This window comes from Protopterus annectens, chromosome 8.part0 (assembly GCF_019279795.1).
Source record: "Protopterus annectens isolate FY-2018-M chromosome 8.part0, PAN1.0, whole genome shotgun sequence".
NCBI classification, from domain to species: Eukaryota; Metazoa; Chordata; order Ceratodontiformes; family Protopteridae; genus Protopterus; species Protopterus annectens.
The window spans coordinates 573,821,330-573,843,820 of record NC_056741.1 but is presented as its reverse complement, the minus strand read 5'-3'; positions in this window follow the sequence as shown (position 1 = coordinate 573,843,820).

Sequence of the window (22,491 nt, the reverse complement as noted above, 5' to 3'; positions counted from 1 at the left end):
AAGGGAATAGCTGGCAATAGCCAAGGTATGTGTTGCGAAGCGTCTAAAAGCATGTTCATCTGCAGAGGCAGCTGGAAACACACACACCCCCACATACACACACACACACACACACACACAGGGAAGGGCCGGGAGTCGAACCTACGCCTTCCTACATGAACTCACTACAGCATGATGCATTTACAGAATGCGCTACTGAGATTACTGAGCACAGCGCTGTCAGAGGCATACTTCTAGGCGGGTGACATCATCCGTAAGGGAATAGCTGACAATAGCCAAGGTATGTGTTGCGAAGCGTCTAAAAGCATGTTCATCTGCAGAGGCAGCTGGAAACACACACACACACACACACACACACACACACGGGGAAGGGCCGGGAGTCGAACCTATGCCTACCTACATGAACTCACTACAGCATGATGCATTTACAGAACGCACTACCGAGATTACTGAGCACAGCGCTGTCAGAGGCATACTTCTAGGCAGGTGACATCATCCGTAAGGGAATAGCTGGCAATAGCCAAGGTATGTGTTGCGAAGCGTCTAAAAGCATGTCCATCTGCAGAGGCAGCTGGAAACACACACACACACACACACACACACACACACACACACACAGGGAAGGGCCGGGAGTCGAACCTACGCCTACCTACATGAACACACTACAGCATGATGCATTTACAGAACGCGCTACCGAGATTACTGAGCACAGCACTGTCAGGAGGTATACCCCTAGGTGGGTGATATCATCTGCAGAGGCAAGGCAGCCGATAGGGAATGAAGTCAGAGTGCGCAGTCACACAGCATGTAACCATCCCAAGGTGGGCGTACAGTAACATGGTAGTGCTGCAGTCGGGAATACCAACTAACTACGGAGCAGTACATCATGACATGGATACGGGATGCACCACATACAGTATACCCTATGAGAGGGCATCCGGCGTGCACGATGTAGGCAGCCATTGTGGCATAACAACCACATATGACTCACCTGGATGGTCACCATGGCTATGCAGGATGTCATTGGCCATGGCTACACGCCTAGTAGCAGACATTGGTGCTGACTGTAGTGTGAACCCCCGAATGGTGTACTGGCCATGCCCTCACACCTAGCGGTTGCGAAGGGGAGACAGACATGCTCACGGGGTATCAACGCAGACGGGCGCGTGTGCACTGTACTGTGTGTCCATCTACACAGCTGCTTACTGGGCATGCTCAGACACTTAGAATCTGCACAGTGCAGACATGCATACACCTGGGGTGAAATCATGGGAGGCAGAATGTGGACCGTCATGTGTGTCCACCCACACAACAGCAACCCGGCCATGCCACAGACGTGGCGGTGAAGGGAAACAGGCATGCACACGGGGTATCAATGCAGACGGGCGCGGTGTGCACTGTACTGTGTGTCCATCTACACAGCTGCTTACTGGGCATGCTCAGACACTTAGAATCTGCACAGTGCAGACATGCATACACATGGGGTGAAATCATGGGAGGCAGAATGTGGACCATCGTGTGTGTCCACCCACACAACAGCAACACGGCCATGCCACAGATGTGGCGGTTGTGAAGGGGAAACAGGCATGCACATGGGGTATCAACGCAGACGGGCACGGTGTGCACTGTACTGTGTGTCCATCTACACAGCTGCTTACTGGGCATGCTCAGACACTTAGAATCTGCACAGTGCAGACATGCATACACATGGAGTGAAATCATGGGAGGCAGAATGTGGACCGTCGTGTGTGTCCACCCACACAACAGCAACCCGGCCATGCTCACACACGTAGTATGTGCTACGCGGCGTCCGGCATGCAGACGGAGTGCACACACCGCAAGGCACGGCCAGGTAAACCCGTACACACGCACAGGGTGGACACACATGCAGTTACACGTACACACACAGATGACAGCACAGGCATCATGGGTGCAGGCTGAACATGTACACACTGCAGTGAACACTGTAGCTGCCATGCCAGCACCATGTCATTGGTGCAGCAGTATGCCTCACAGTCCAGCAACAGCATGTGACATATGTCCACAAGACTATGTGGCGGTGTACGTCCGTTGTGCAGAGTACACATGTACTATCAATGATCCCACAGGTGTGATGTAGTCCACCCATACCGGTATACACAGACAGGCGTGCTCCACACATACCACGGGCCTGACACAGATATGACACATGACTGCAGCTGTACCACAGTGAAACAATGTCCGGATATGTCACATATGTGATTTCCTGGCTGTGTGCATGGACTGCACACAGGACAAATACGAAGCCTGTGATGTACCACATGCATAACACAGGCGTACGCGGTAATACACACACAAAGGGAAGGCGGACACACGTCTGTGGTATGCACCCCCTACAGGGTGTAGCGGTGTTCACTGGGACACATACCCTTGTACAGTTTGCCTGTGACAGCTGTGATACCATACCACAGTCCATGTTCCATGTATGTCGACACACATGTTACAACGTAGCAATGCATACACACATGGCAACAGGGGATAAATGTGACACGTGTACTGTGCACGGTGCAGCCGTGCATGAGCAGTGTCCGGTGTCCATAACACAGTTGCAACCCCCTACCACATGCATACCCATCATGGGGGCCGTCATATGGTGGCATAGTAACAGCACGCATGGCAGTCTGTGTGTACACCATGTGTTTAAACACCTGTCCACATGCATGTGTGCAGGTGCTGGTCACAGGTGTGTCACACACCATCCTACCCTGCCATGTGCATACAGTCTGCTATGTCGCCTTTACATGACAGCGCTGCCATAATGCATACCCATCGGCCATGCGTCATCGACCATATGTCACATGGCCACTGTAACCCCTGCCACTTCCCAAGTGCAAATATTGGCACAGCTGCCAGATACAGTGGTAGTACGCAGGATGCACTACATACCGCTGCATGCCTGCACATATCCCATATAGCGGGTGTGGCATTCCTAGCACCAACATGTGTGCAGGAATGTGTGCCCATGTATGCCACAGATCAGGGGGACTATGTGCCATGTGCCACACATCACTGTACACCATGGTAGAGATCTGTACCTACCTCAGTGTGGGGTGCATGGATGTGGATGGTGCAGTACATGCAACACGTCATCCCTCCGTGTAGACATGTGTGGTCACCACCATGTCAGTGTGTCAACATGTGTGTATGTCTGCTGCCTGTTGTGAGGGTGTATGCAGATATAGTGTTGTGACTGGACACTGACCACACAGGGTGACCATCCCGTACTGGTGCTGCATTGTACAGCCCTGTCAATGTCATACCTGTGAGCCTTACTGGCCACCTGTGCAAGACCACTCCCTGTGACATGGCGCGTGGGTGCATTGTCTTGTGAGGGTGCTGACCACACAGACAGGTGTCCCCATCTGCACACAATGGGGTGTGTGCCATGGAGGTGTACGCACCGCGATTGCGGACATATTCCTGTACCGGTACAGCATCCGACTGCTGCACACCATGCACCACAGCTGACAGGTGACACCTGCGGTCAGTAGCCAGCACACTGCGTACGACACCTGCAGAATGTCACCATACCTGTACTGTGTCATGCCATGTATGTGATGTCTCTGTCCACCGTAGCCTGTGGCACCGACCACAGGCGTCAGGTGCAGTATATGTGTGGACATGTGCGTCATGTACCGTGTAAGCAATGTTACACTATATCTGGCTCCGTGCTCCACAGCTTTATGTGTATAATCTCTCTTCTTGCAATCCCGACTGTCTGTTCTCTATATCACAAAAGCTCTGCACCTGCTCCCATAGTATTCCTACATAGGTAAAGTACATGTGTGCTAAATGGAGTACTACACTGGCCTAGAATCCCCTTGTGTACCCACTTCCCTATAGGTGCCTTCTGACCCAGTTACACAGCAAATGCATTCACGTTCTCTGGCATGTCGAAGGGTCAATTGCTAGTGACCTCTCCTGTTCAGATGGTGAATCTGGGCATCCTGGGCACTGTTACAGGTGCCTCATGGACACGGACAAGCCGCACCTCCCCCACTGAACATAATACATGTGACAGATGCAACTATATAGCCAGACAGGGTCTGTGCTCTCTCAAACCATGACCGGCAAGACCAAACGGGAGGGGAAGGACACCATGCACACCACAAACCCAGTGTCACATGTGACTATTGCAAATGCTAATCAAACACATGAACACACTAAGACATACCTGGAGGCACTGTTAAAACATGTCACGAACCTAACGCGCCCTCTGAAGCAGACACCCAAGCAACTGCCTCCACAAGACATAGGACATGCAACACATAGTTCTCAACGTCAGTGTGCTAAACAGTCAGAGCCCCAAAGGCAACACACACAATGCCAGACACACTTGTAATGGGTGACGCCATTGTCAGACACACCGACGTCCCACCCACCAGACTGAACAAGGGAATGATCACAGTAGGCTGCCTGTCGGGCGCTGGAATCCACCACATAACACACGCACTCAGGTCACTCCGCAGCATGTACAGGTATGACGCGGTCATTGCCCATGCTGGTGTCAACGACTGGAGACATACCACCCTGGGATACATTAAAGGAGACATAGAGGGCCACTCAGATTGTGTAGCCCAGGCCAGCATGTCCCTGACCCTGGGCAGTATCCCACCCTCATCAAGTATGATGCCACTATACTGGCTCCAAGTGGTCACCCTTGATAATGTGCCTGGTTACCGGTGTCAGTCTGAGGGGATCCAAATTCCTCATACCTGGGATGACATGCTTGGCATGCCACGCCCCTTCGCAAGGGATGGCTTGCACCTGTCGCCCCTGTTCTTCAAGGGTTTGGCTAAGGCACCTGCCACCTCCACAGTGCCCACTGCAGGCAAGGCTGGAATGATAAACCTACCACCCTACACTACAAACCTGGAGAACAGACAGGGTAATACTGCTCAGTGCCAGTGGTCTACGCCCAAGCTGCACACCCTCAAATGCCCTCCTCAGTATGGAGGACATCGATGTCAGTGCTGTGACTGAAACATTGTTCAGGGCTGCTGAGAGCACCCCAGCACTATCAGGTCATACCCCATATCACGCGTTCAGGACCATAACCCGGACCTAACACAGAAGGAGGGGAGTCTCCATTTCCATGAAGGATACACACACCTCCAGGTTGGCAGAAATGCACGTAGCAGCGGGAATATCCAGGTGCAATTAACCATGGGTAGGACTGCCCTACAGTTTGTTGCATGCTACAGACCACCCTCCCAAACCCAGGATACCTGCACAGCCTTCCTGAAGACACTGGTGAGTATGAATGCTCTCACAACACCGTCATATTGGGTGACATCAACCACCCATACATAGACCGGGAACATTACCCAGGACACAACACCCTACACCAAAGGTTCCAGGTGTTCATACACCTGAATGCTGTGGAACAACCATGCACCATACCCAAAAGGGGGGGAACTATACTAGTTCTGATCATCACACATGGGGACGACATGCTCCACACAGGATGTACATCCCTCAATGGTGAGGTCAGACCATATAGTGAACTCACTGGAGATCCGCATCCTGCACCCAACACCGGCATGGGAGACCACAGTGAAGACCTCTCCACAGCGAACCACACACGCCATACGACTGGTGTGGTACCCTACAAGGCCTCCATGCCAGTGGTAAACACAGGCCACACTGATGAAACCCTTACAAATGCCTTCTATGAGCACCCCCAGGAATGTCTGCACCAAGCGATCCTGATAACATCAGGACCTTGTCCACCAAAGGCAGGCACATGGTCTGGTGGACCCCAGCCATTGACAAACCGTACAACAAGAGTTGAAAGCTAATACATGACAGAGCAATATCAGTACCAGGGAAGGCATCACTGATTAATACCGGCGTTAACATACGATCACTCATACAATCATCCAAGGCCGCCTGTGGGACTGGTACTGCAAAGGACACATAAGACAACCATAAGGCCTTCCTTAGCTATGGTAGGAATGTGGGTGGAAGCACACAGTTATGCTCAGAATTACTCCAGAATGGTACAATGATCACTGAACCCACAGACATTGCCAACAAACCAGCGGACAGGTTCCGTGCATACATCTACCCCCCCCAAGAGGGGACGTATCCATCCCACCAGAGTCTAGCCTCCCAAACATCCCGTATGCCCAGGAGAGAGCTGATATCTGTTAAGCAGTGAACACAGCATCAATGGGACCAGATGGTGTCCCCGGCTGTGTGCTGCACAACCTCATTGAGGCCCTCACCCCGCACATAAGGCTGGTGTTTCATCTTAGCCTTACTACGGGCTACATCCCTGATGGATGGCATATGGCAACTGTGGTCCCCACTACACCAGGGTAGTGCTCTTATGGACTCTGTACATCCCTGCCCTATAAGCTTGACAAGCCTTGTCTGTAAAGCTGTGGGGAGGTCCATACTGGAGCCCATAAATAAAGACATTGGTGTACGGCAAATACCGGAACATACCCACATCGGCTTAGTCAAGGGCAGATCCTGCCTCCCAAACCTGGTCGACCTGTTTGGAGGAGTCACTAAGGCCATTGATGGGGGTATGTCGGTTTGCACAGACTACCATGACCTGGCGAGAGCGTTCAAACCACACTCCACGTGGGCATCATAGAAAGGTTCACCAGCGTAGATGTAGAGACATATGTCACATGATGGTTTGCCAACTGGATGGAGGTCAAACCCCACAGGGTTTGTGTTCCTGGTGCCATGTCAGACTCCAAGCAAGTCCCGAGTGGTGGCCCACAGGGCTCAGTCCTGGGCCCCCTCCTGTTCGGCATTCAACTTTCCAATGTGCATGCAAACATAGGGGGATTGTGGCAGACAAGGTGTGCAGATGACTGCACACCGGCCACCATACTCAACACCCCATCAGACACGGACATCCACCTGGAGTCTCATAGAAATGGATAACTGGTGCCAGAGCCATGGCCTGAAGCTACATGCCAGGGAAGGTATAGACCTACCCTTTGGGAAAGACATGTTCACCCCGAATTACCATAGAGGTGGTAATCCATTAAACATGGTGGACGTGATCATGGACATGGGTACCAAACCTGTCGGTAACCTCTCTCGACACTCACATTGCCAATGTGGTTGGGAAGACATTCCACTGTGCCCACCTGGTCATGAAGGGATTCACATCCACATCAGGGGAGGTCATTGTACCCCTGTACTCTTCACACATCAGACCAATGATTGGGTACAATGCCACATTTGGAATGTACCTAACCTGACACCTGCAGCACTCGGAAGGACCTCAAACGTTCCACAACACAGGGATAAAGGTGCTGAAACATTTGTCACACGCTGCCCGACTGAGGGGACTCCAGCTGTATACCTTCTCATACCGTCTGCTCTGAGGTGATCTGTGCCTGACATACACGGCCATGTCCGACCTGGGTGACATGGACATGTTCCACCTCCTAGGCTCCAAACAACCACGGGCACAGAAGCAACTGACAGAAACCTCAACACGGACATAAATAGGACGTGCTGGAGGGACAGGGTCATCGCCCAGAGACCCCCTACAACATGGAAAAGATTCCCAGCCCATGTGAAGCAGAGCCCCTCACTGACTCTGTCCAAGAGTAATCCTGACGTGTGGATGGGAGATCGTAGGTATGCGCCAGGCATCATATCTGTGTCACTGCTGGACAGAGGGACAGCGGACCAATGGATATAGTATCCTCATCCTAAGGGGTGATGAAAGCCACACACACTCTGGCTAGGCTTACACATGCCATAGGGCACATAGCCTAGTATGTACCTATGCACCTATGTACCTATGTAAGAGTCCATGCAGGTTGCGGGTACCTGTGGTATGCTGATATTGCCAGATGTGCCTGTGGGTAACCCACAGCTACACGTGGGGGACTGATAACAGTGCTCCCAGTAGGCACATGCAAGTACACCATATGAGGCATACAGGTTAACAGAACCAACATGGTGCTACACATGTAACCGTCATGCATACCGTGTACACAGCTCAATGTATGCTGCACATGCACTACATGGTATGTCTGCTGCATGATGTCAGTACACAACCCACGTCACATACTCACCTGTCACCTGTCATACACAACCACTGCAACATACACATCATGCACTATGCGGATACAGGTATCACATACACCTCTCACTAACTTGTCCACCCTGTGCATCAGAATATATTTGCATAACCGTGCACCGATGGTGTGGATGACAGTGCTGTGGCAGAGGCTTCATCATATGCACAGGGTGATATGTGTGCCAGGGGCATAGGCTGTACCAATGGATGACATCATGTGTGTGTGTAAGGGCCAGTGCATTTACTGGGCATGACTGTGCAGAATGCATGTGGATGTGGTGGAGCCCTACAGTTGTGTCTGCTGTGTGTGGGTATGTGTGTACACAGTTCAGCCATCTGTGATGCCTACACGGGGTATACTTGGCAGCCCCAGACTGTACAGTGCAGGTTGTATGGCTCACTGTGTCCGTCTGTGGCCACGTGACCCGTGCCTGCCTGGGGTTGCACGGGCACTACCGGGTGGAGGTATGGAGGGGCCACTCTCTGATGACACATGTCCGCTGGAACCGTGTCCACGCTGGGACCGGCCAGGGCCACGTCCACGTGGCCTGCTGTGTCCTGGTGTGGTTGGTGTAGCACCAGCTGCACTGCTGCTGCTACTGGCACTGTGTGAGTGGGCATGAGAGGTGGCACGCACACGTCGACCTACACTAGGTGGTGTTGCTGGCCTATGGCCACGTGTCCTACGCCTCACCCCTACCAGGTGTTCCAGCACAGACAGCTCACACTCGCGGATTGACATGCCTCGGTTGAGGATTCCAACCATCTCACCTAATCACCTATCCAGAACATCAGCAAGCTGCTGTTGAGCATTCGCCAATGACTGGATGTTCTCATTTAGGGAATGGATTGCGGCCCTCTGCAGCCTCTGCCCTTCTTGGTTCTGCCGTTCAGCACGTGCCTGTGCCGCCATTACAGTCTGGAACATGCGTCTGGTGATACCAGCTGCTGCACCCTGTACAGCAGGTGCATGTCTACCAGAGCTCCTCCTACGAGCAGCACCAGCCACATGCCTGTGTGGCACATCACCAGTCATTACACTGGCAACATGGTGTGTACCCGCACCTTCTGTAGCCACCACACATTCCTGCTCAATGCCAACAGACACTGACTGTCCTTCCTCTATGGGCAACGGTGATGTGGTATGTGTCGGCATCAGAACCGTGCGGAGATGAAGGGGACATAGGTGGGATGGTAACCAATGGCACAGCTTCTGCCCCTGACAACCCTGCCTGTGCCTCATGCATATGGTCATCACCGCAAGTATCTGTGGGGACACTAGCATCAGATGGACCGCAGGAGGGGAACGCACCTACACCACCTGTGAATACAAAGACATACTGTAAGATACATTACACACACGCAGACACACACGCAGACACACACACACACACACACACACAGACACACACGCACGCAGACACACACATGCAGAGACACACACACGCTGACGCAGACACACACACACGCAGACACATCATGCATGTGATATTGCAGATGGCATGCAGCATTCCCACACCACAGCTCAGTGAATGCAGGCCAGACATTAATAGTGGTAGTATGCATACTGCCCTGGGGTGCACACTACATCAAGCAGGTGTCATTTCAGTAGGCATGCAGTACACACATTCATGGTAGTTTGCATGCATCACCGTGATACACCGTGTGGCCACAGGCAGGTTAACAGTACACATGGCTGGCATCACTTTGTCATGTACTCCGCCAACATGTGCGATAACATGTGGACATGTGACAATGGTGTCCCATCACATGCACCACATCAAACTGGATGCCACTGTGCAGTGTTATGTGTACAGGCTACAGATAGAATGCATGTGTAACAAAGATGTCTGTGCAGGTATGGTTGGTGTGAGCTGTGTACATAGCTATACAGTGGGGAGTACAGGCACTGTGCCACTGCATGGCAGCAAGACACAGGTATGTTTCTGTGCGATGCGTAACATGGACGCATTGCATTGCCATGTCTGCAACACAGTCATGCTGTTCCACAGCACGTATATGGTAGACATTGGTGGCACCTCCAGTGGCTGCAGACAGGCATTGCGGTTGTCTGGTGTACCACATCAGATGTACAGGTGGTCCACTACAGCTATGATCGCACTATGTGTGGACAAAGTGCAACGGTGACTACCCACTCCAGATGTACTGTGTGGCAACATGCCTGTGAGTATCACCCATGGCCATGTTTGACTGGGTCATGGACAATTGTGTGTGATGGGCATCGTGTACACATCCCTGTGGTGGCCCATGTGACATACACCCATACTAGTCTGAGGTGTCACAATCCCGATGGCTATGCAGACAGTGTGGATGTCTGCTATGTCGGGCATAGGTCATGTCATGGTGTGACAATGTTGCAGACAGAACACCACGTGCATGGGACATGTCATGTGCCAACAAGATAAGAAGACAGTCCAAGGCAAACTCCACCTGAGGAATTAGTGAGAATGTCGCACAAACAGCTTACAATAAAGGCTCCAATGCTCAAATCCACAACTTATAGTTTATTAACGCCACACAGTTTCCAAACGTTTTCGTCAAACATATGACTTCATCAGACAAAGACACAATGAATTACACCAGTTTAAATACTAAATTAATTAAACACTTAACTCCAATTAAATAATTTCAACACATTTAAAGACACAGAATAAAAGTCATAAAATCCTGCTCATTTTCATTTGTACAAAAACTAGTTTTAAAACCAACCATAAAACACAATGTATAAAAGTTGTACATATGTAAATGTTAAAAACACTAATGTTATTGCATACCAGATCTGTATATAATGTTTAATAGTATACATTTCAAATTCTGTCAGATTTAAGTTTTAAGTATGGAATAATGGACACAGAATCATTAAGCCCAGGAAATCTATTGGATTCTAACAAGATTTGCCAGTATGTTTCCCTATGGGACAATAGTACCTCCCAGGGTCCACCTCTGGCTTCTTTAGAAACAGAATCCAATACAAAAAAGGAAAAAGTTCCTCCAGAACATGTAGTAAGGTGCTTGTAAAGTGCATTGTTGGTGTCACATTTTTGCATGTCATAATAATGCTCATATATCCTTCTACGAATTTGCCTTTTGGTCTTCCCTACAGAAAATGCCTGGCATGCCTGGCACACCGCCAAATAGACAACCCCGCAGGATGAACAATTGTAGAATTTTCTGGAAACAATCCTCCTACTTCTACTTTCCAAATACACAAATTCTTTATTGGAAATGTATTTACACTGTGAACACCGTCCACACTTGTAAGTCCCTATACGTGGACTTTCCTGATAGAATGGTTTACTATCCTGCTCCAAAATTCTCTTAATGTTAAGACCTTTCCTATATACAGTTTTAAAGGTAATATTCTTAAATCCACCAAGGTCTGTTAATTCCTGAAAGAACTTGAATTCATTGTTTATAATCCTGCTAATGTTACCAATATTGCCACTGAAATCAGTGATGTACAATAACTGATTACTGTAGAGGTCTGTCTGGTTGTTACCCCGCCCATTGTTAAAAAGGCCTTCCCCCAAAATGGGCTTAAATCTAGTAAGTCTCCCTTTTAACACTTCTTCCTTAACAGAATCTATCATGTGACTGGGGTATCCCCTCTCCAAAAACATCTTAGACAACGTTTCACACTCAGTGTTAAATAACAGGTCCTGTGAGGTCATACGAGAGGCCCTAACGAACTGTCCCTTAACAATACCTCTCTTCTGGAACCCTGGGTGTGAACTAGAGAAATGCAAGTAACTATTGGAAAAGGTCGGCTTCCTGTAAACTGTGGAAGTAAACCCTGTTTTATCTTTAGTTAACGTAACATCCAAATAGTTAACATGTTCCTCAGATATCTTATAAGTAAATTTTAAAAAAGTCGTTGTACCCCCAATGTAAGTAATAAATTCCTTAATAGTCTCCACTGGGCCAACCCAAAAAATGCAAATATCATCCAAAAACCTGGAATAATGTATCCAGTTTTTTTCAAAACCACTTTTGTGGACAAATTTCTTTTCCCAAACAGCCATAATGATATCTGCATAAGTTGGTGCACAGTTGGCCCCCATGGATACCCCCTTAATTTGTTGGAAGTATTCACCCGCATAAAAAATGTAATTATTTTTTAATACTAACTCCAACAGCCCAATAATTGTACTCACATCATTGTGACTAATCCCAGCACATTCCCACAATGCCTCCTCTAACCATTCCAATCCTATGTCCGTAGGGATTACTGAAAAGAAATCAACCACATCTATGGTTAAGAACATAAGATTTGGCCTGCACAGGTCATTAGTAATACTACTCAAAAATTCCCAGGAATCTTTGAGGAGGTACGAGTCCCTCCCCCAAACTTGTTTAAGTTTCCAGTCCAGGAACTTTGAAAGAGGATGTGTTTTGGAACCTTGTGCTGCCACAATAGGCCGAAGAGGTGGATCCTCCACACATTTATGGATTTTAGGCACACCAAATATTGTGGGCACTTTAGGATGGCTATTTTCTAAAAATGAAAAAATGTCAAATTCAATAATTTCCTGATCTAACATGTCTTTTATGGTCAAGTCAATTTTTTTGTAAGACAAGTGTATTTCATGAATGGAGGTTAAAGTATATTTGTCAGTATCGTACAAAATTTCCCCCATTTTACTGTCATACAGTAGCTGACTCATAAAGACTGTGCCCCCTCCCTTGTCGGGTTGCATCACTCTAATAGTGTGATTATGTGCTAAATCATACAATATTTTCATTTCATCCTCACTTAAATTGTAGTCAAAATGTGCGTGGGATAATTCCTTACTTATCTCCTTTTCAATTCTATTCTCTAAATTGCTGAGCTGGGGATGCAAGGGTGGATTAAAAGTACTAGATTTTTTTAAAAACATACTAGGAGCCACTGGCCCATCACCAAACAGGTGTTGCAAATTGAGCTTCCGAATAAACATTTTGAGATCAAGTATAGTATTTACTAACTGGCTACCTCTAGCTGGTACAAATTTAAAGCCTTTAGTAAATAAATCAAAACAGGCCTCAGTTACTGGTACGTCACTATAATTGTAAATATGGTATCCCATTTTACTATACACCTGGTATGCTCCAATATTCACAACAGAAATGCCTTTGCCTATTGCCATGCCTGATTCCTGCCTCTCCCTCTCCCCTGATTCCGATTGTCCCTCCTTTGAGAAAAAATCAGATATACAGGGTATGTAGGTCCCCTTTGCTGATTCCGAATGCATTCGGATCTTCTTGGTAAAAAATTCTCATCAATTTGTTCCTCCGTGTTGGTAGGACCCTTGTCTTCCCCCAAAATAGGTGTAGGTGATAAAACATCCTCCCTAGGTACTGTATCATATTTGGACTGAAAATCCTTAAAATACATGCCTCTAACGTGTGGTGGGTTAGGGTACTGTCTACCCTCCCTATATTCCCTAATGTCTCAATTCAACTTGTTGTACTTTCTGTCATGTTCATGTTATGTGCCATGTCACAACGTGTGCACACAATGCAGGGGCATAGGTCACATTGGTAACACCTGTGTGCTGGCCAGATCACAGCTCACTATGTGGTACTGTGTGCATACCGCAAATGGCATTCCGATGCATACTACATATGCAGCCATTGTAGAACACCTCCACCATTGTATGCATAGCTGACTGCACATAACACACCGATGGGTTATGTGGTGTCATGCCGGTGTATACTAATGGTTGTATCTACTGTACATGGGTGGCGTGTGTGTCAGGTGGTGCAACCTGTATACCGTGACTGGAGCAGACCCGGGTGTGCATGTCATACCTGGCCACATGGCGAATATCTATACACTGTAACATGCCTGTTACTAGCAATAGTCTCACCTGCGACGGACCCATGGCTGTGCGACACGCCAGAGGTACCTGTATAGGGGTGACACAACAGTATACACATTATCCATTACTGTAGCCACAGTAAGCACTGTGCATGTCACATCATGTACCTGTGTGGTAGCATGTGTTATGCACATGTCTGCAAACACAACGTAGCATACTGTAGTATGCAGCTTGTGTGGCCATGTACCTGGCATGTGTTGGTACATTATGTGGTGTACTGTGACACCCACACCTACGTCAGTTATCATACACACATGCAAGACTGACTTACCAGGCAGCTCCAGGCTCGTTGGTTGGGAGACACCCACCTCCACGATGGCAGCGAGTGTTTCTGCATGATGTTCCCTGGGTGTCCCCAGACTGGCCAGGAGCTTCTCCGTGTGTATGAGTGGGTGCTGGCTTGGTGGCCCACCACCTGTCCCACCTTGTTCTCTGGCGATTGAGGCGGCACGCTGTTTCGCGTGCCGTATTAGGTCTGTGCAGTGTCGGCGTATCTGCTGGTAGGTGCGGTTGTTGCCACCCATGTTGTTCACCCTCCTGCGCATATCCTGCCACAGGTCATCCCGCTGCTGTGCTTGCTGTGGAACATGGCTGAATAGCAGGTCATAGTTGTCATGGAGCAACGGTATGATTACGTCATCCTCCTGGCGGCTGAAGGCTGGCAGCCGGGAACGTGGCATTATCTGTAAGACATAATGATGGTGACAGGTCACATTTACACTGATGTACTGGCATACTGCTGGACATACATTGCTATGACATGTACGACATCTGCACAGTAATCTCTGTGATGCATCATGGCACTGATACAGCTGACGTGTTGCCGTCACACCATTAAGCAGTGGGTATCATATCATATCTGTGTGTCAACTCATCACACTGTACACACACCATGTTGATGGTAACCTGCTGTGGACATGTGTACCTGCCTGCAACTGTGTTCATACCATTTGGCACGTGTCCCAATGTGCACACAGTTCTACTGTTCACCTGGATGCTGTGTATATGTCACTAGGCATCACGTACGCAGCCATTATGAACATCAGCGGTGGCACTGCACACATACACATGGACACCTGTATATGCATGTGTTGTGCCATGTACATGTACACAGCACTGTACGGGTGTTGGACAACCTGCCACGGCTCACCTGTATTGCACATGTGATACACATGGGACATTGTGTAACCATATGACATTAGCAGGGAAGGTCATGCATAGCATGTGCGCGCGCACATTGTACACACCAACACACAGCACCTGTGACACCACAGGGTGCATCAATGCCACATTACTGCTCTGGATGGTTGATAGTGCAAGTGCCATTTGTCCATCGCACCATGTATGACTGTGATAGCACGTGCAGCCTTGCTGGGCAGGGCTGCATGGTATGGCAGGGTATGTCACATACATGGCACAGGGATGTGTCCCACCTGGGGGGTACTGATATTGGCAGGGTGGCTGTCCATTCCATATGTTATTGCTATGTGTATATGGACATTACACATGTCTATCATCATGGTGTGGACAATGGCCTTCTGCAAGGTAGGCAGCATGCTGCTTGGTGGGGGTGTGTATGGTGCATGCTGCTATCGCACATCCATGCATACACATTACCCCTGACAGGTGCTATGTGCTGCGATATTGTTCAGCACAGTGCTGTATGTGCCCACACACTGCTATCCCGTGCACATGGATGGTTGCCTGGCCTGACATGGGTACCACATATGTCTACATCCAGTGCCTGCTGCCACCCCCATGTCAGCTGGTGCACCACACAGCGCCATCCCTCCCACAGGGACTGTGGTGTTGGGCACAGCATAGGTATCCATGTATGGGGACAGGGATGTTCACATAGCAGGGGCACTGATGGTATCATCCATCGGACCATACACATATGATGCACACCTCACACACACAGCCCATTCAGTATGTTGTTCGCAACACTGACACAGCTATACTGCTAGGCCAGGGACATTCCCAGACGTACATACACAGATGCGTGAACATCTGTCTGTGGCATGGGCTACAATAATGGTGGGGTTCAACACATAACGTGTTTGAGTGTGGCTGGCGCAGACGTTCTGTGCACATGTCTACACAGTAAGCCTGTTCTACAGTAGCCAGCGGTGATGTGCTGTGCACATGTCAATGCTGCACATTGTGTTGGTGTCTGTCTGTCCACAGGCCAGTGGTGGGACACACAGGGGTATTAGTGAACATATATGCATGCCACCCTGTACTGCTGTACTGCTAGCTTCTTGGGTGCTAATGTGTCATGGACATGCACACCTTACCCGGACAGGTGGTAGTGGGTTGCCACCCGTACCCATCTCCTCTTGTGGGTTGCTATGATCCAACACCCTCTTTGTATTGTATGTTCAGGCTATGCACCTGTGTGGGGCATGTGGGCATGCAATGCACTACTGCGTACCTTTGCACCCATTGCAGAACATGTCACACAGGTACACTGGCAGCCATACACTTCACAGCTTGATGACGGTGCAACACGTGTTGTACACACGTAACACATATCCTGTGGGACATGGTCATATGTACAGGCATGTCCAACAGTCACGTACCACTGCTACCCCTACATGACAGATATGCAGTACATGTGGCGGTACAGCAACTGTCACATGTAGTCGTGCAATGCCCCCCTACCTACATGGCGTGGTTCTGCCTGTAGGGGATATGCGTCTGCATCCATGCTGTGCCCATAGCTGACAGTTGTACATCGATATGTGCAACATACCTCATTTGGTGTTCTCATGGGTGCATGTTCAACATGGCTCCGCATTGTTTGTGTCTGTCACACAGTCATTGTTGTACATGGTTTACATGCCAGCCATGGCTTACTGTGTGTGATTCCATGTACTTCATTGGGATACCAGCATTATACATTATAACAGCGTATTCCAGCCATCACATAGCCTTCCTAGATGACACTGTTAGCCAGCCAGTAGGAGGTGTTCCGCCATCTGCACAGAGGTCACACAGTATGAGGGCTGCTGGCACCCATTCTGGGGACAGGGTTCTGACAGCTGTGGATGGGTGTGATGCTGTCGACAACCATGACTGCACCTGATGGTCACATCTGGATGGGTAACATTCACAACACACACCTACCTTCATGTAGTAACACATCATCTACAACAATGGACATTCCTGCCAGAACAATGTGTGCAGTATGTCTGTATGACCACTGCAGGCACCACTGGTGGCCCCCAGTATGGCAGCCAACAGCACCAGTGTATATCCCGTGGAACCATGGGTTACACCATTCACAACACACCTGTCTCAGATGACCCTGTTGTGGATCACGCAGTTCCACACATCATGTTACACTAGGCATCATGCACTGATATGTTGCGGACGTGTGAACTGCTGTGCAACTCAACATATGCACACATGACACATCACCTGGTACAACATATCTGTCATACAACATGTTATTGTGACCACCCTGTGATGGCATTACACAGGCTACGTGTACTGGGACATGTGATGGCTCACCGGTATATTCACCCTCTGGGTGTGTGTCTAGCCAAGTGTACAGTAGGCAGTGGTCTGAACACAGGGACACTGTACATTGACCTACTCTGTCACTGCAACTGTTGACTATGCTCATACTGTACTTATACAGGCATGTGGTATCTGACCACTATGACAGTCCTGGTCGACCACACTGCTGTGGCACACATGACCTGCGGACATCTGCCTGGGGTGTGGAGCACACATGTACATCTTCACATGCTATACTGCCTCTGTGGCGGTGTCACATGACTGTCTCCAGCAGGGCTGTAACAGGCAGGCACGGCATGGGGTCATGTGGGACAATGCTTGCACCTTCCACTGTGCTGCACACAAGCAAGGCACACACACTAGTGCACCACTCACATTTATCTGCAGTGCCTGGGACCTGCCTCCATGCTCTGCACAGCACACCTGCAAGTACAGATTGTACACAGATCATACCTCCCAGGCACATACCTGGACTGCAACACACACAGGTGAGGGGATCCCACATCACACAGTGTTTTGCACACATACTGGATATTTGCCGAAGACAATGCATCATAGGTGCTCCATGTTCAGATACCCATGTTTGTGACCGCTAGACACATTGTAACACGCAACAGAGCTTACATTGTACACCACAGGTTACATGCTGTCTGTGTTGTCATACTGTACATTTGGCCTCAGACAGCTGATACTGCCATGTGCTGACAGCAACCCACACTTCCCTAGAATGGACACCCATGTACCCACACATGCTTGAGGCATGCACTCCACCTAGCTGGGTGACACATTACACAACACATACCATACCTACACTACCCTCAGCATGCATGATACCTCCATGTGTCTGGTGTGTTAAACCTGGGGTTATCCCCCCTTTGGTAGATGAACATATATGCTTCACGGCCCTGCTAGCCACACCCTGGACACACACCCATCGCAGCATACATGGAACATGTGTTCTACAGACAGTACTACTGACATCTGCTGACAGGAGTTGTTAATGGCATGACACCCCGGCAGATGGACAGTGTACATAACTATGCTGACACATACCACAGTGCACTTCCATAGCATGTACGCAATGGTAGGGACCATGCTATTCCACACAGAGACATGGCGGTACTGACCTTTTCACAGACGCCACGGTGGTGGTCATGTTCCATGCACATCTGCTGTATGGGCACATGTGCAGGCTGTTGCACGGTGGTGTATATTCACATGTGTGGGGTGCATCACTTGACAGCCATGGTGGGTCCTCGTGGTCCATCACATGCTCCAAGGCTAGCTACCTACACATGACTGCCGCACATTGCAGTGTGGGTCCTCAGGCAGTGTGGTGGTATGTCTGTGTTGTTTGGCTACATCCACATTCGATGTCGCGTACAACAGTCACCCAGGCATTGCAGACTGAGATAATGTTGGCAACATGCCAGGCAATTGTGTACTTACCAACAATACACACTCTCACTCACTACAGGGTTGCAATCCATACATGGACATCGTAGTGTCCCTGTGGACACATACATGGTACTGCCATGCACACGTTATGTCCTAAGACACTGTCCCAATGTCACCTTCCGATCTCCCTAGCTGTTATGTCCCGCCAACCTGTTTGGTATGTGTCTCCACACCAGCCCACTGAATTCACTGCTAGCCTGTTGTCGGACATTGTGTACCTTGACCATCACACTGCCACATCTATTGCACTACACATGGGTGGCACTGCATTGCACGTGTGGGACTGCATTCGTACACCCATGACTGGACCATTCAGTATGGCACTGGGGCACATCCTCACAAACGTGCTTCACGCACTCATTGATGACCTCCATGCCTTTACTGGCACCCTTGTTGGGCTTCTGTGTGCCACAGCATGCCACATACACATGCTGACCACCTGTCATACCATTGCATGGGTGGTTGGTGTGGTACAGAGGGCAACAGATCAGACATTGTCCTCACATTGCCCTTCAGCACCATTCCACGTTCTGGTATTGGCAACGTACACATCCACCTGCACATCATACCCTGTGTCTCAGGATGTTAGGCTATATGACGCCTGGACAGGACACACAGTGGTGCAAGCATATCATGCTACCTACTACATGTCAGATACATATGGCATTACACAGTCCTCAGTCATGGGGCCCCTCATGTTCACTATTTGCTTACATACACAACATGCTGTCACAGAGTACTGTCCATGCCTAGATATCCCACATCTACATACCTGGCACCATTATAGCTCCACCAGCTCATACTGATAACAACCATATGGGTGTCGGTGTGGCAGATACATCATGTGGGTGTCATGGCATCAGGATGCATGACACATGGTGCATGCACATCACCTTTGCATAGCAACATTCATCCACTGAGTATCACATGGATACTGTCCCCGTACATGCATATCAAATTGTACATGGTTGCTGTACACACAAATGCCCCACATGGTGCTGTGGTTACCGTATTCCACTGTGGCATGGGTACACATCTGCAGGGCCACACCTATCTGTACTGTGTGTGATGCTGGTACATAGGCAGCCATTGTACCTGTGGCATACACACATATACACACGGGCAAGGTTACAATACCACATTCGTGGTGTACCTTCCACAACAGCTACGACTTTACATGGCACAGCATTGTCATGCCATGATGTGTACCAGGCTCAGACAGTTTACATATGCGGCTGACAGACGGAAAACACATCTGTACACATCTGCATACCACATACACATGGGTGTCTTCTGCTCTGACATGGACCATGTCCTCCGCATTACTGATGCATGTAGTACTCATACATGGCAAATGCAGTGGGCAGTGTGAACGGACCACTCATGGATATGTGCATACATGCCACATTGCATGGGCTGGGCTTCTGTGTTACCTCCGCAGACACAACACACACCATGCTGTGGAACATAGGTCCTGTGCACATCCCACAGGGACACACAGTGGCACTGTTCATGTGATAGCTCCCTTGCTGTTTGAGTGACATGTAGTCATGGTACCACCACAGCAGCAGTACTGTGTAGACATGCAGTTGACACCCACCTCTGCTGTTCACTGGACACTACCATGGGGAGGTGACACTACTGTGTACACTGCACATGTGTTTACACATGGACCTGCCGGACTTCATTGTTGCCCACATTGCACCTGCTACAGATCGTTTGGCCATGGTTACTTGGTGTTCCTTCCATTTCAGATGGCTATTATGCTACTACTCTGTCCCATATCTACAGGCCATATGTATCCTGTTATTGTACATACCAATAGGCAATAACTCCATTATGCATGATATGCCTGTAATACTGTGTATGATGTCTGTCATATCCACCATGACAGCTTTACATTACACATAGTTGACATAGTATCCCCTACTGCAAGGCATACGTGCACGTCGGGTGCACATTACGTATGACATCGACGGTATATGCCCATACACATGTGTGCTGTGACAGTATACATACATGTCCTATCCCCTGCTATGGCACTTCCTTGTTGGACATCCACTGCCAGCATCGGCGTGTGGTGTGGCATTGTTCTCTGTTATGCCCCCCTGTGGCAGCCCTTGTGTTATCCCGGCTGTGTACATGATGTCCCACTGCTGTGCACACGGTGTCCACAGTCGTTGGTATGCTCAGCAGGATAGCACTACATAACCACCTTTCACCACTCTCTGCATTATGGACAAGTATCATTACTTACAAACACCATTCACATACAGTACAGCTTTGTCATACACATCATGCGTTACACACCCGTACATATCGTGGGTTCTACATACCTTGTCAGTGTTTCGTTCCGTTTTTCGTTCCGTGTATCGGTATTCCTATTTGTTACTTTTTCCGTTGTACACTACTGGTTCTGTATGAGCATACGGTTTGAATATCCTGGGAGTCATCCTTATATCCGTCGATACCTGCAACATGTGGGTTCATCACACCAATTGCTGTTCCTCAGTGTGTACTTGTGCGCATATCACCTGTGCATCTACTCCATTCGTACATTACGCATCGTAACTAGGGTATGGTTGCATTCCTCACCTGGGCATTGGCTATTTGCTCTACCTTCGTGGAGATGGTCTGTATTGTGTTATGTTATGTGTAACTGCAGCCGCTATGTGTGGCGACAGGTACATTTTGCAGTGGTGTTAGCCGTGGATTGTGTGTGTTGGGTATGGTATTATGTTCGACATGTGGGTGTCCCTGTCCTGACGGCGTCTGTTGATGGCGTTTTGCATTCGGATGTGTAACATGGCTGTTGGATTCCTTTAAACAACGGATGCAAGTATGCATCCGCTGTTGATAGTGTTTCCCACGTGAGATGTTGCGGTTATGCAGCTGTCATTGACTGCCTGTATGTTTGTGCTGCTATTACAGCTTGTATCCCTTTGATATGTGCGATGGGAAATATCGGAGGTTGTAGGTGACGGATACGGGTTGTGGGCCTTGCATCTCTACATACACGGTATGCTTGTCTGTGTGCTCCATCCCTGACTGGGGAGTTGACAGTTCATTGTCTGTTGTTCTGGGAGTGTAGGTTGTGTTGTTGTCATGTGGTGTTGGTATCGCCTGCGTGTGTGCTTCCTGCATGTATTCCTCCATCACATCGGTGGTATATCTGCGGTTGTTTGTATGTGACGACTATCCCTTGTCATTCTGTCCCAGATATTTACAGTCATTGTGGTCCTGTACTTGGGATGGCCTGTTTGCCAGTGGTTGCCACCTATTCAGGTGGCGATTGCTTGTTTGACACTTGTAGAACACACGGCGGTGTTTACGGGCTGATACGTGGCCACGGTCAGTACTGGGGTAGCACATGCGTATTTCCGCGGTACATACCTATTGCCGTGTGACTTTGCCGACGTATCGTTTTGCAATTAGCATATCGGTGTCATACATACGGTCATGATTAGTACATACGTCCTTTCCATTTCATGTGGGGTATATTCCTGTGGTACATTCTGGGACATT